The sequence below is a fragment of the Cyprinodon tularosa genome, unplaced genomic scaffold, assembly GCF_016077235.1.
Source record: "Cyprinodon tularosa strain WSP-4 unplaced genomic scaffold, ASM1607723v1 ctg203, whole genome shotgun sequence".
Taxonomy (NCBI): domain Eukaryota; kingdom Metazoa; phylum Chordata; class Actinopteri; order Cyprinodontiformes; family Cyprinodontidae; genus Cyprinodon; species Cyprinodon tularosa.
In genome coordinates, this window is record NW_024038748.1 from 654,158 (window position 1) to 667,196 (window position 13,039).

At 40.1% G+C, this 13,039-nt stretch overlaps 1 long non-coding RNA gene across 1 annotated transcript; it reads right to left on the minus strand.

Annotated features, from left to right (window-relative positions):
• Window positions 1-11,031: 11,031 nt before the first annotated feature.
• LOC119783365 lies at window positions 11,032-12,322 on the minus strand. Its single transcript, XR_005280785.1, has 4 exons — window positions 12,311-12,322; window positions 11,522-11,627; window positions 11,288-11,343; window positions 11,032-11,135 (listed from the first exon to the last, which is right to left on the minus strand). It is a non-coding gene; the product is annotated as an uncharacterized LOC119783365 (long non-coding RNA).
• Between the last annotated feature and the right edge of the window lie 717 nt (window positions 12,323-13,039).

The window sequence follows — 13,039 nt, forward strand, 5'->3', positions numbered from 1 at the left end:
TCTGTTCACTAACAATCTTTTGTTGCTCCATGTCTAACTTACAACAAATTGTCTTTTCTAACTGGAAAAGTTGTAAAATGTGGGATAAATATCTCGCTGATATCAGCTAAAACGAACAAGCTCTCTCAAAAGAGGTCTGTCTCGAACAAAGGCTGGAGAATGTTTGGAACAGAATTATGCCTGCTATTTGTTCCTTCTGATTCTTCCTTCCCACTTATTGTTGTTCACTTTTTATTTTTCTGACTCTAACTAGCCCAGCAGTTTTCCTCCGATTTCAACAATTTTGGTATCAAAACATTCAGCTTGTTCAGGAGAATCCTGCTATGTCTTTTGGTAAAGATACTTTTTGTAGTTTTCGCAATATTCAGCTTTTTCTGCGTCTCTTTTGTCCCATTGAAATGCATGTAGAATTCTTACATTTCAGCAAATTTCAGCGAAAACTTCATCATCTTTGACCTTTAACTACTTCAGCATACTTTCAGCTAGAAACACCGTTCAACTTTTAAAATGTTTCCGTATCTTTCTGCTATTACTGTTTACCTCGGCTTTTTGCTAATTTTTACAGTTTTGCTTCAGTGAAGCTTCAAACTTTAAAAGAAAATGTAAAGATTTTCAAATTTATAATGGAAGTCTATGGACGGAATTCTTCAACTGCTAGAGTGCGTGCTCTAGCTTTTGAGCTGTTCTTGTTTTTCCAAACAAATTCTTCTCACTCCCTCATTTTTCACTCAATTGAAATAAATTTTACATCAAAACGTAGGCATTTTTGTCAGGATTCAGGAAGTGTAACTCTCATTTGTGTGGCATTTACAGTTTTCCGACAGTTTGGCCCAAACCGCGAAGAAGTCCACACTTCCCCAATAGATATCCAATCAGAGACTTTCCAAAAATCACAGACAAAATCCAAAACGATACATATTTTCGTATCGCTCCCATTTCTAAATTGTTTGATGTACAAGCACGGAACTTGGTATAGACCATCTTCAGATCTTTCTAGCACTCATATTGAAGGAATTTTTTCAATATCATTTATGGTTTAGCTGTTTAGCTGACTTGTTCGGGCATAGGAAAACGTTGATTCTGAGAAAAATCCTCATACTCAGAAAAAACACATTTTTACATCATCACCGTGGCCAAATAGTTTTTAGTAGAAACACGAATGTTGGCACAGTTGAAGCCGAAGGATGGCTGACGGCAACAGTGAAAGAAGTTTTCGAATACCTTTTACGGTTTTGGCTCACCGCTCATTTGTTCGGAGGGAAAGTTTTGCTTTTGAGAGCTCTGCTCTACCATGGAGCTGCATGTTATTTAATGAGACCAGCAGGAGTGACAAACCTTTTTATTTCTCCTTCCCATTAAGGTTGTGAATGAGCTACAGTCATGAAAGTTACCCCAATCAGAGACAAGGGATAGCTGTCGCTTAGACTGAAAGAATTTTTTATATACCATTTACGGTTTGTCTTCAGCACTTGTTTGTTCTGAGCTGATATTCCCATTCAAAAAAGCCTGAGAACAAAGGAACGAAAGTGAAGTGCATGTCTCTCTGTCACTGACAGGCTCGTTAAGCGTCGTCAAGGTAACCGAGCTTGAAAGGGATTTTACCTCTGCCACTTTATTATTATTTTTTTTTTTACAGTGTCCTGTCTGGCAATGTAGCAATAAGAATAATTGTCTTGATGCGAAAAAGAGCCCAACAGATTTTACTTTCACAAGTGTAGGGCAATTGCCACTTTAAACAGCACATTTTCAGTGGCGGCTGGTGAAAAATATTTTTGGTGGGGCTGATATAGCCTAGTGTATATCTCCAACTAATCCAGAATAAGAATTCAAATAAACAATTGGACAATAAATACAATTTAACAGTAATAATTTCATTTACTATATAATAACAGTAACAGTGATGATTTTGGTCACTGTGACGGGGTTCTTTGGCCTCAAAGAATCCAGGCTCAGTCGGGTTACCGGTGTTGGTGATTTATTGTGCTCAAAAACTCAAAACAGGGTGCAAAAGAAACTAATACTCTGGGCCTCAGCCTCCCTCCAGTTACCAGCAATGTAACAAAGAAACAGAAAACAAAAATGGCCGCTCTTCTTCCCAAAGCCCTCACTAAATAGTTTAAGCCCCCTCCCTCAGGCGCTCTTATTTCTGATTTCTTCTCATAAATCAGTTTTGTCCATATATTACCTTCACAAACAATTGATATACGAAAACAAATAATTTTTACAACTTAATTCCTTTACACAGATTCATTAACTTATTTAATTACACCAAACTTTTAAACATAAAATAAAAACAAAAAATAATCTGACAAACATTAGCGAGTCACGTGTTGGTGACGTCACTTCCGCATTCCAACAACTCTGGCGTTTTAACCGCTTACTGAGCGTTACCTCGGGTTTGAACCCAGCAAAGACGCCGCCAGACTGAAGATTACAACTCCCCATAGCATACACACGTACCCCCCCACGGTTAACCCCACTGAAATGTTAAGTGTGCACCCTCAATACGCCAGCAGGTAACCAGGAACAGCTTGTGTGTTTTAAGTTCATGGACCGCTACTGTAGGGCTCAGCGTGAATGTATTGGTCCTCACAAGCACAGTATAACAGGTATGTGTGTGTGGCACGCAAAGTTAGAGGTTATTTTAAGTGACGAGGTGGATTCGTCACAGTCACAATAACCATGACATGAAATTTTCATATCCTACAACAGGGATGTTCTTCTGGCAAACAGGTAGATAAATAAGGATCTCACCGAATTTGGTGGAAGCTGCACCTCGCTCGTTACGTTCGCCATCGTCCCTCTAATTGTCTGCACCTGCGCATTCGGTGCAGAAGCCTGTTAAAGGGCAGTATTATCAGCAACCCAAGACCAAAAAATTCTGAGACGCTGATTGGCCATTAAATTATTAAATTGACCTAGCAATAGTACATGATTGGCAGATTCTCTGAACATGTGGGGCAGTCTGATCAGCATTTGTGGAAATCCACAAATGAATGACAGTAGGTAGGGAAATGTAGTTTATATAATTTGTTTTGCTTATACGTACACACTCTAGAGAGTAAAACTAACATTTATGTATTTGTAAAAATATATCTTACATTTCTCTGTTCTTATCAGGGAGGGTGGTGCCCCAGCGCCCCCTATGGGCGGGCCACCACTGCACATTTTGATCTAATGGAGGGAGACAACACTGATTTAACATTTGGAAGTGGATACATTATGACTACTGGCCATGACCCTTCCCTTCACACGCAACCCTGATAGACTTTCAAAATAAGACTCCGGGGACCCTACAAAATAAAAGCCCCTACATTAAACTCATATTTTTTTTCCCAGCATATGACTCAACATTATGACCCAAACTCAACCACTTTTTTAAAATTAGACTCTAGGGGGGTTTTCAAAACACACCCCACAGCAAATTTCAAAATAAAAGCCTCCCATTGCCACCTTATCTACTGCCCTAATAACAGGGGAAAAGAGTGATTTAACGATTGGAAAATCATCAAGTATCACTGCTGGGTGGGACCCTTTTCTCAACACACAACCATGCTAGACTTTCAAAATAAGACTCCAGTGACCCTACAAAATAAAAGCCTCTATATTATACTTGTGTATTAATTGATGCAAATGGCTCAGCATTATGACCCAAACTCTACCATCTTGTTTCTATTAGACTCTAGGGAGCTTTTCAAAACATACCCCAGAGCGAATTTCACAATAAAAGTCTCCCATTTACGCTCTAATACAACATCTATTCACCCAATAACATGGATTTCATAACAACTGATTTCATATTTAGAAATGGATTCTATATCACTGCTGGGCATGACCCTTCCCTTGACACACATCCATGATAGACTTTCGAAATACGACTAAAGGGACTCTACAAAATAAAAGCCTCTTCCTTACACACACTCATTCATTGTGCTGTATGGCTCGTAGCTATAACCCAAACTCAACCAATTTCTTCAAATTATACTACCAAGGCCTGTTGACCACACACCTCAGTGCATATTTCTTAACCAGGTTCTAAGATTTACACTGGAATAAAGATCTGCTAACCTCGTAACATGCAGCCCAAGCCTGCCAACAGTGCTTTCATCAACAGAGCGGCCCGTAACATGCAGGTTAGTTTTTTGATAAACTCAGCTCCTTAAGTGGTATGAGCTCTCATTCTATAAGCTTCTCTCTCTGTCCTTCCTTTGCTACTCATGGTCAGTCTTGCACATAGGTTTGTAGATTTTCAATCCTCTAAGGATGACACTGTTTTCTTTATGCTGATCAACCAACACATTTTAAATAATTTCAAATTGTTTTGCCAAGTCTTGACATTTCCACATATGATTTCAAAATTTTGATACTTATTCAATACCATCTTCCTCAACATTTTACTTCCCATCCTTAAGCTACTATATTTCTTCAACCAGATAAGCCTGACATGTTTCTGGCCAGTAGGTGGCCCCCTTCAAAATTTCTTTATACATTTTTCTAGAAATGTGGGAGACATATTAAGACCCTTCTTGCGCCCACATTCAACACTTTTTTTGATATCATGTATGGTTTGGCTGTGCAGCTTTTAAGATGAGTTTGTTTCTGCCATTTTACTGTCAAATGATTCTACCCTACAAAATCTTCAGATGATTCAATTGTTTTCTGCAGTTTGAAGTTTCTGATGACTTCCTATCACATTTTCATATGTTCTTCAGGTAATTTCAGCTTTTTTCATTCAGCAAAAGCATTCCCACTTGCTGTTTCTCCAAAACAGCTTTTTCTAGTTTAAATTTGTCCTTAATGTAAAAAAAACAGAACATAAATACCGTATTTTCACGACCATAAGGCGCACCGTACTAAAAGGCGCAGTCTCAGTTATGTGTGCCATTACTGTATTTAACACACACATAAGGCGCACCGGATTATAGGGCGCGGGTTTTATATACAGGTACATGTCCTCTACTACGTTTAAATACCTCTACTGCGTATTTAAAAATAGAGCGGGAGCAAAACTGAGTATGTTTGTGCTTTATTCATGTATTTATTACAAAGTATTAATCAAACCTGGGAGCTGGCCGTGAGACAGACACATCGCTGATGACACAGAGCGCTGTGATCACTCCTCTGAAACAGTTTGACGCATAAATTAACTTAAAATGCAGAAATCTGCCGGCAGAATATGTTCGCTTTTATTATCCTGGTGCCTGCAGTTTAGATTATTTAGATGAAAAACACCTACCAGCTGCCGCGGTGAACTGGGAGGAGGCGACCCGGCCAGAGGTTGCTGTTGAATGGGATTCCTACTGACAGCGCACCGCTGGTATGTGGGGATCTGAGCGGCTCCGACAGAAATAATATTGGAAGGTGGGATTGTAATCTGGATGAACTGACTGCAATGATTAAGTTTTCAGGTGGACTTTCTCACTTAAAAACATATTAAAACTACTTTATTCCCACTGATCACAGCAAATATAGCTGCAAGGCAAAGAAAGGATAGAGTAGCTCCGCCCAAAGCGCGTCAGACACACTTTTGCACCGCGCAGCCAGAGCAGCAAAGCTGCTTCAGCCGCGCGTCATGACTAACTGGTACAAGCAGCAAAAATGAAGCAGCAGACGCGATTTTGCTGCTATTGCTGTGTCCGGTGTACCATAGCATTACTTTGAACGGCCGGTTCACACCGATGTCGAGCGGTTAAAGTTCCTTTGTCAGACCACCCGGAATAACAGCAAGCACAGCGTTCATTTGTTTCACCATGTTTTTCACATCGGCTGTGAGATGGGCACGCATGGAGTCACAGATTAACAGCGATGGTGATGCGTGGAAAAAACCACCTGGTCTCCTTATATAGACCTCCCTCAGCCACTCTTTCATCATGAGGAGATGAGGAGTTCTGCATAAAGCACAAACCTGTTTTTTATACACACTTTTATACACAATCCAAGCCCACACTTCCCCCTTTAACGTTCTCATGGTGGTCTCAACAACGTCCGCAGTAACAACACACATAGGGCGCACCGCACTATAGGGCGCGCCGCACATTTTGAGGGAAAAAAAAGACGTTTATATGCGCCTTATAGTCGTGAAAATACGGTACAAAAATTATTTATCAAATAACAAATTAATTATATGAGCCTGAGTTATTTCTAAGAGTTGAATACAATTATTTTAGAATTTAAAAGATGAATTCATGCTCCAGCTCTGAAGCACACAATAACCAATTGATAATGTCACACATTCATCAAAGTCAGTTTCCTCCTTTTTTTTTTAGAAGTGGGCTAGCAGGACTGCAAAGGAATATAAAACTAACAAAAATACTGGTCAGATAGATACACAATTCAGCATTACTTCTGTTTTTAACCAGAAATGTAAGAGAAAACACATGTGCAGTTGTTTGTTTTTTGTAGACGGTCAGTCTAAGCTTAATCAAACTTATTGGCCCCTTTTTCTGCAAAAATAGATTTCACACTTACAATCTTACCCAATAATTAATAGGTAATTAATTGGGTCAGGGTTATGCATAAAAAGTTTGTATTCTGAATGTGACCGGAGTTTTCCTTTAACAGTTGCAGAACTGGAAAACGCTGAAATGGAGTTCTGTCAAAAGCAAAGCTACACGGATGGGATTCTGGCTCAAAATAAGCGTTTTGAGCCAGTTTTAGCTCTGTCCATTGTAGGCAGCATTAATGAAATGTTTGCAGTGGCTTACCTGCTTAGCAACTATCTAAACAAAGACCTTGTCAAGAGATGGGCTAAGTAATGCTGACAAATTTCCTACATAGTTATAGAGAAAAATCAACAGCAGTTTTTTTATTTTATTTTTTTTATTAAGAGATGTTACAAAATGATTGAAAACTACAATGATTCCATATTGTGTTCATGAAATTGAAAAAGATGTTTTGATTTAATTTCATACAAATTCTGAAATATTTAATATTCACTGACTGTACAATAAAACATCAAAATGATTATTTGCCAATCAGCTGTGCTCGTCTCATTGAGAGATACTTAGGCATGTAGATGCTAAAGAAGAAATGATCACACTTCTGCCTTATGATGCCTTGTACATCTTTGTCAGCTTGCAGTCGCTGAATAAAGTAATCCTCCTCTGCCCAAACAAAAAAGTCGCATCACTCCAATCCGGTAATAAGGAGCTGGCCTTGTACTTGCCAAAAGTATGCATGGCTTTTTTTTTTTATCATGTCAGCCCCTCACATCCGCAGGAGTACGAGCTGTGTAGGCCCCGGCGCGGCTCTGCATCGTCCTCCAAGGAATCTTCGAGAATTCCTCCCAAATAAAGCAGGCGACACAAGCTAAATTGGGCTTCCTGGTTTGTGATAAATACGACAAAGCATCCAAGCGGCACTAGGACATTACTCATGCTCTAACATGCTTCATAGCAAAGGATATGCTGCCGTTCTCTGCTGTTGAAAAAACCTGGGTTCAAACAGCTGCTTGCCACTCTGGATCCACGATACGAAGTTCCGGGTCGAAGGTTTTTCTCAAACACAGCGCTCCCAAATTTGTACAATGAGTGCAGGGAATCGGTCTAAAGTGAGCTGCGTTCTGTATCTTACTACGCCACAACGTCGGACCACTGGTCAAGTCGCACATCCGAGCCTTACCTCAGCCTATCAATTCACTACATAGACAGAGAATGGAACCTGAGAAGTAAGTGTCTAGAAACTGCGTACTTTCTGGACGACCACACAGCAGAGATGATTGCAAAAGGCTTGACAGAATTATTGGAGTCATGGGGTCTGACTGAAGACAAATGTGTGCATTACCACTGATAGCGGTGCTAACATTGTGAAAGGTGCAACACTCAATCACTGGACTCTGCTCCAGTGTTTTGGGCACCGTCTACACTCTGCCATCGGTGAGTAGTTTGTTACTGAGTTAAATCAGAATCAGCTTTACTGACCAGGGTTTGGCACACAAACCAAATGTCTGAAGAATTATGATATAGTATAAAAACTTAACTTATCAAAATAAATATTAAAATTTAAATCAATAACATTTAAAATAATGTGTAAGCAATATCATTATTGTCCATGGTTTAAAAGTTATGATTTATAACAGAGTGCTTAATAATACAAATTATGGCTTGCTTGTCTTTTTAAGTAACTTTTAAAATCTATTTCAGGTGCAGAATCCAAAGACAAGCAAGTGGAAAGGGCTGTTGCTGTGTGCAAAAAAAGTTGTGGCAGCATTTAGCAATTCCTGGAAAAAGAAGAGAGATCTGGCTGAGGCTTAGATATAGTTTAGGGTCCCCACTCGCAAACTATCTACAGAGTCTGCAACCAGATTGGGCTCTCGACAAAAAAATGATTGCAAGAGTGCTGAAGCAACAGAAGCTCATCTCCAAGGTCCTGGCTGCAGATAAACAGACACAGCACCTGGTACCAGAGTGGCAGGACATAGAGGTCTGGGAGTCTATGAATGAAGCATTAGGTCCTCTGGTGGAGTTTACAGACAGCCTCTCTGGAGAGTCATATGTAACTGTGTCATATGTAAAGCCTGTGCTCCATCTGTTCCGTTCTGAACACCTTCATGTGAGTGAAGAAAACACACCAATCGCAAAAGAAATGAAGACCAAAAACATGGCATACCTTGATGAAAAATATTCAGATCCTGACACAGAAAACATGCTTGACATGGCTACCTTAGTTGACCCCAGATTTAAGTTAGCATATACCGTATTTTCACGACTATAAGGCGCATATAAACGTCTTTTTTTCCCCCTCAAAATGTGCGGCGCGCCCTTTGGTACGGTGCGCACTATGTGTGTTGTTACTGTGGACTTTTGAGACCACCTTATTGAGGAGATGATGAAAGAGTGGCTGAGGGAGGTGAATGTAAGGAGACCAGGTGTTTTTTTTCCACTCATCACCATCGCTGTTAATCTGTGACTCCATGCGTGACCATCTCACAGCTGATGTGAAAAACATGGCTCAACCGCTCGACATCGGTGTGAACTGGACGCAGCAGGTGCAGCAGAAGCAGCGAGTTTACATGCAAAGTCAATGGTTGACACTCTTATAGGTTGACGCAGCAAAAGCTCCCGCAGCGCGTTTTGAGCAGCAGGCGCAGCGCGTCAGGAGTGTTTAAGCATCTGGCACGCTTGACGCGCCGGCAACGCGCTGCTGCTGCTCGAGATGGAAAAATTAAAGTTTTGCTGCAAATATAGCTGTAAGGCAAAGAAAGGCAAAGAAAGGATAGAGTAGTTCCCCCCAACGCGCGTCAGACACACTTTTGCACCGTGCAGGCAGAGCAGCAAAGCTGCTTCAGCCGCGCGTCAGAACTAACTGGTACAATCTAAACAGCAGGCAGCAGGATAATAAAAGCGAACATAGAGAATAATTCCACAAAAAGTGGAAGGCAGCTCTGCTGGAACTGTTGTTCGAGCTTTCGCAAAAGCCGGTGTCGTACGAAAAGGTGAATGTCTGCGAGAATCTGATTACGCTCGCGGGAGCGCGCACCGCAGCCCGCTGAGCGATAGCGTAAACCTGCTTTTCTCTGGATTAAACGGTCATGACATGCAGATACACACAGTTGCATTATAATATAGACCTAATTAAATTATAATATAGGCCTAATTAAAGATTCGAAAGCTTAACGTTTGTCACATAACAGGAGTTACGTGATAGACATGTTTCTATACTCGGTCTGATGACTTTGTGTAGCCCTGACATTGGAGACTACACTACAATAAATATGATTTACTGGAGGGTTTTCAATAAAGAAATGATAACTTTTGCAACGATCCTCGTGACTCTGCATTGTTTTTTTATCTGATCTGGCCGTATATAGCACGAGTTTCCCATGTTTCTATGTGTTTTGCAGTTTTCAATCGGTTTTCACCTGTCAAAAATTGATTGAAGGCACAGTATAGTCACTCAAAGGTGATTTCTACCTAAATATGACTAGATTTCCTTCAGGAGATGCATGATTTAAAGATCTGAGCTCACAAAACAGCTTGGAACTCTTTTAAATGACCATTACAACACAAAATAGCCATTTTGACTTGCAAAAAATGTATTAAAGCCCAAATACTGTCATTCAAAGGGATATCTGCCCAAATATGACTTGATTTCATTCAGAAGCATCTTATTTTAAATAGAACAAGTAATTTTTAGGCAAAAATCACCTTTCTTCAACCACATTTGACCTTTAATCAATTTCTAGCAGGGCGTTTTGACCAGCCGACTTGCTAGAAACTGATTAAAGCCCAAATACTCTCATTTAAAGGGGATATCTGCCCAAATATGACTTGATTTCATTCAGAACCTCCATAATTTAAAGATCTGAGCTCACAAAATAGCTTGGAACTCTTTACCACACTAAAAAGCCATTTTGACTTGCAAAATGGCTTTTTCTTATATGATTTCATATAAGAAATGCTGGGTTTCAAATTACCCAGGAATGGCATGAAATCAAGAAGTTGTTCAATCTCTTAAAAATACTACTTTACTGCCATAGAAATACCAAGAAAAAAAAGTCAATCCATAACCCCAGGCTCACACCGACTCCGGTCTTACCGTTGCGGTGCGGTGGGTGTGGCGCCGCAGTGATTCCAAGTCATTAAAAAGACGTAAACCTCTCTCACCGGCTGCTGAGCTGTCCGGCTGCGGTTACCGAGACACTCCGGCGCTGCAGAAAATTCCGCAAGAAAGTTATCCTTGCGGCGTGCCGGAGCCCTCCGCAACAAGCTCTCGCAAATATCCTTATTTGGGCCGTGTTATCGCGTGAAGTTACGTGAACTCAAGTGAACTTCTGTTAAATCTCCGGACCTGTTGCCGGAGCCGCAGAGCCGCACCGCACCGTAGTCAAAAGGGCAGTGTGAGAGGGGGTGTGCGGGAGTTGCGGTCTCCGTCGGCTCGGTAACCGCACCGGAGCCAGTGTGAGCAAGGGGTAAGTGTTGGTGCAAAATAATTGTATTTCTTTTAATCTAAAGAAATTTATATAGACAAAAGCATGAAACATGAAAATTTGAAAAACACAGAAAGATATAACTATTTACATATCAGAGGGACAATAGCAACACATGCTACTGGCAGGCCGCACAAATATATTCCTTTCGGCCTCTGTATTTGGCACAGCTTTTGTGGAACCACCGTGGGCAGAATTCACATCCAATCTGAATTTGGCAACAGGAAAAAAAGTGAAATTCTAGGCAATTATGACAAACAACAAAACATGTTTATTTTGTTTTTTCTTACATATGGACATTTGAATATATAGTCTTTTTTAAATCTAAGACAGACTAAAGGACAGGTAAAGAACAGTTACCCAATGAGTGTCCCCATCCTGCTCCCCACACAGATGGCACAAGTTACTCAAGTCATCTGCAAAAACAAGGAACATGATTTATTTTCCTTCAACTGTGAGCAATGTTTGTCAGAATAAATTATAACAAAAACCACCATTTGAATTGAGAAAGGTTCCTGGAGAGGTGGCGAAACATCTTCAAATCTTGAAAACCAAGTCTAGTGGATATTTTTTTAATTTTTACGGAAAAACCACCTGTGTTTTCCAAAATGGAAACGGCAATGTGTTCTCGGATAGAGTTCACGCCAGATGTTGAGTTATCCAACTCAAGGGCTAATCCACCCAAGATGCACTCTGCAAACTGTAAATATGAGGTGGAAGAACAGATTTATCATGTGAAATGGTACTCTTACAAGTAGTGTTACTATAAACAACCCAATAAACCATTTTTTACAAATAAAACCACTGCAAGAGCTGGAAATACAGAGATAAACTAAACTGGGGAAAAACAAAAACCAGAACTACAAAGAACAAAAGTTAAATGGATGAGACTCTAGAACAAACCAATGGGAACACAGGACCAGGAGAGTCAAAGGAGGAGGACACAGAAGAGCCAAGAAAACTTACAGGACATGACACAAACATAACGCAGAGGAACCAATGGCCAGGGAAAGTAAACATTAATTCGAATGAGGATCTGACAAGGAGTGAATGAACCAGAGAGCTTATATAGAGGAGGAGAGACAACAGGAAGATGGGAAACACTTGAAGAACAAAACAGTGAACCAAATCTGAGATATCAAAATAAAAACACTCAAGGAAAGTCTTTGAACCCAGAACAGAGACAGAACACAAGACATAGGACACGACAAGATGTCTCATAAATGTTCCTGGATTGTAAACATTTAATAACAACAGCCAGTGTGGGGATTAACGATTGAATTATTATTTTTTTGGATGAACCTAGAGGTTTAAAATGACTGCAGCATAATATAAATTTAATTATAATCCTAACATAAAGCTTAATCATGCTGTGATATGTACCTTCAATGCATAGGCACCACAAGATGTGGCATCATGTTGCAGTGGGTGAGACCTTGTCTCACATGCCCATCTGGACATGTTCAGCCCCTTGTGTCTCATGAATGGTCTAAAAAACACAAATACATGTCTATATATGCAATATAAATCAGTCAGGCCTTACTTCTAAGAATTAAATAGTTAAAATGTTCACTGCATTGATGTAATGTAAAACAAAATTCCTTACTGTTTCCAATCGCATTTCCTATTGAAAAACCACAAAGATGTAGAATGAAGAAGTAAAAACTGGATTTCCAAGGAAAGGAGATAACTTAGACTTGTCAGTGAAGAGTTTTGTAAAACCAGAATAATTTTTTAGCATAGTACAGGGAATAGCTATCTGTATAACCAACAGTTATTACCTTTATGCTTTGAAATTGAGAAAAAGACTTATCACAGCTGGAATGGACGATCAAAAATTATGGGACGATCACAGCCTAGGAAAAGTCTATAAAAGCTACAGTGTGTAATTTTCAGCGACATCTAACGTCCAGACTGCAGATCGCAGCAGCATGAACATCTCCCCCCCACCGCTTCTCCCCCCCAACAGTACGGCGAGCGTTACGGGACAAAATGTCTTCCACGACGTCCGCATCACCTACCTTCTTAAGTGATGAGGTTTGTTTACATAAAAATCCAGAAAATCACATTGTCTTTTAAAGAATTTATTTGCAAAATATGGTGGAAAATAAG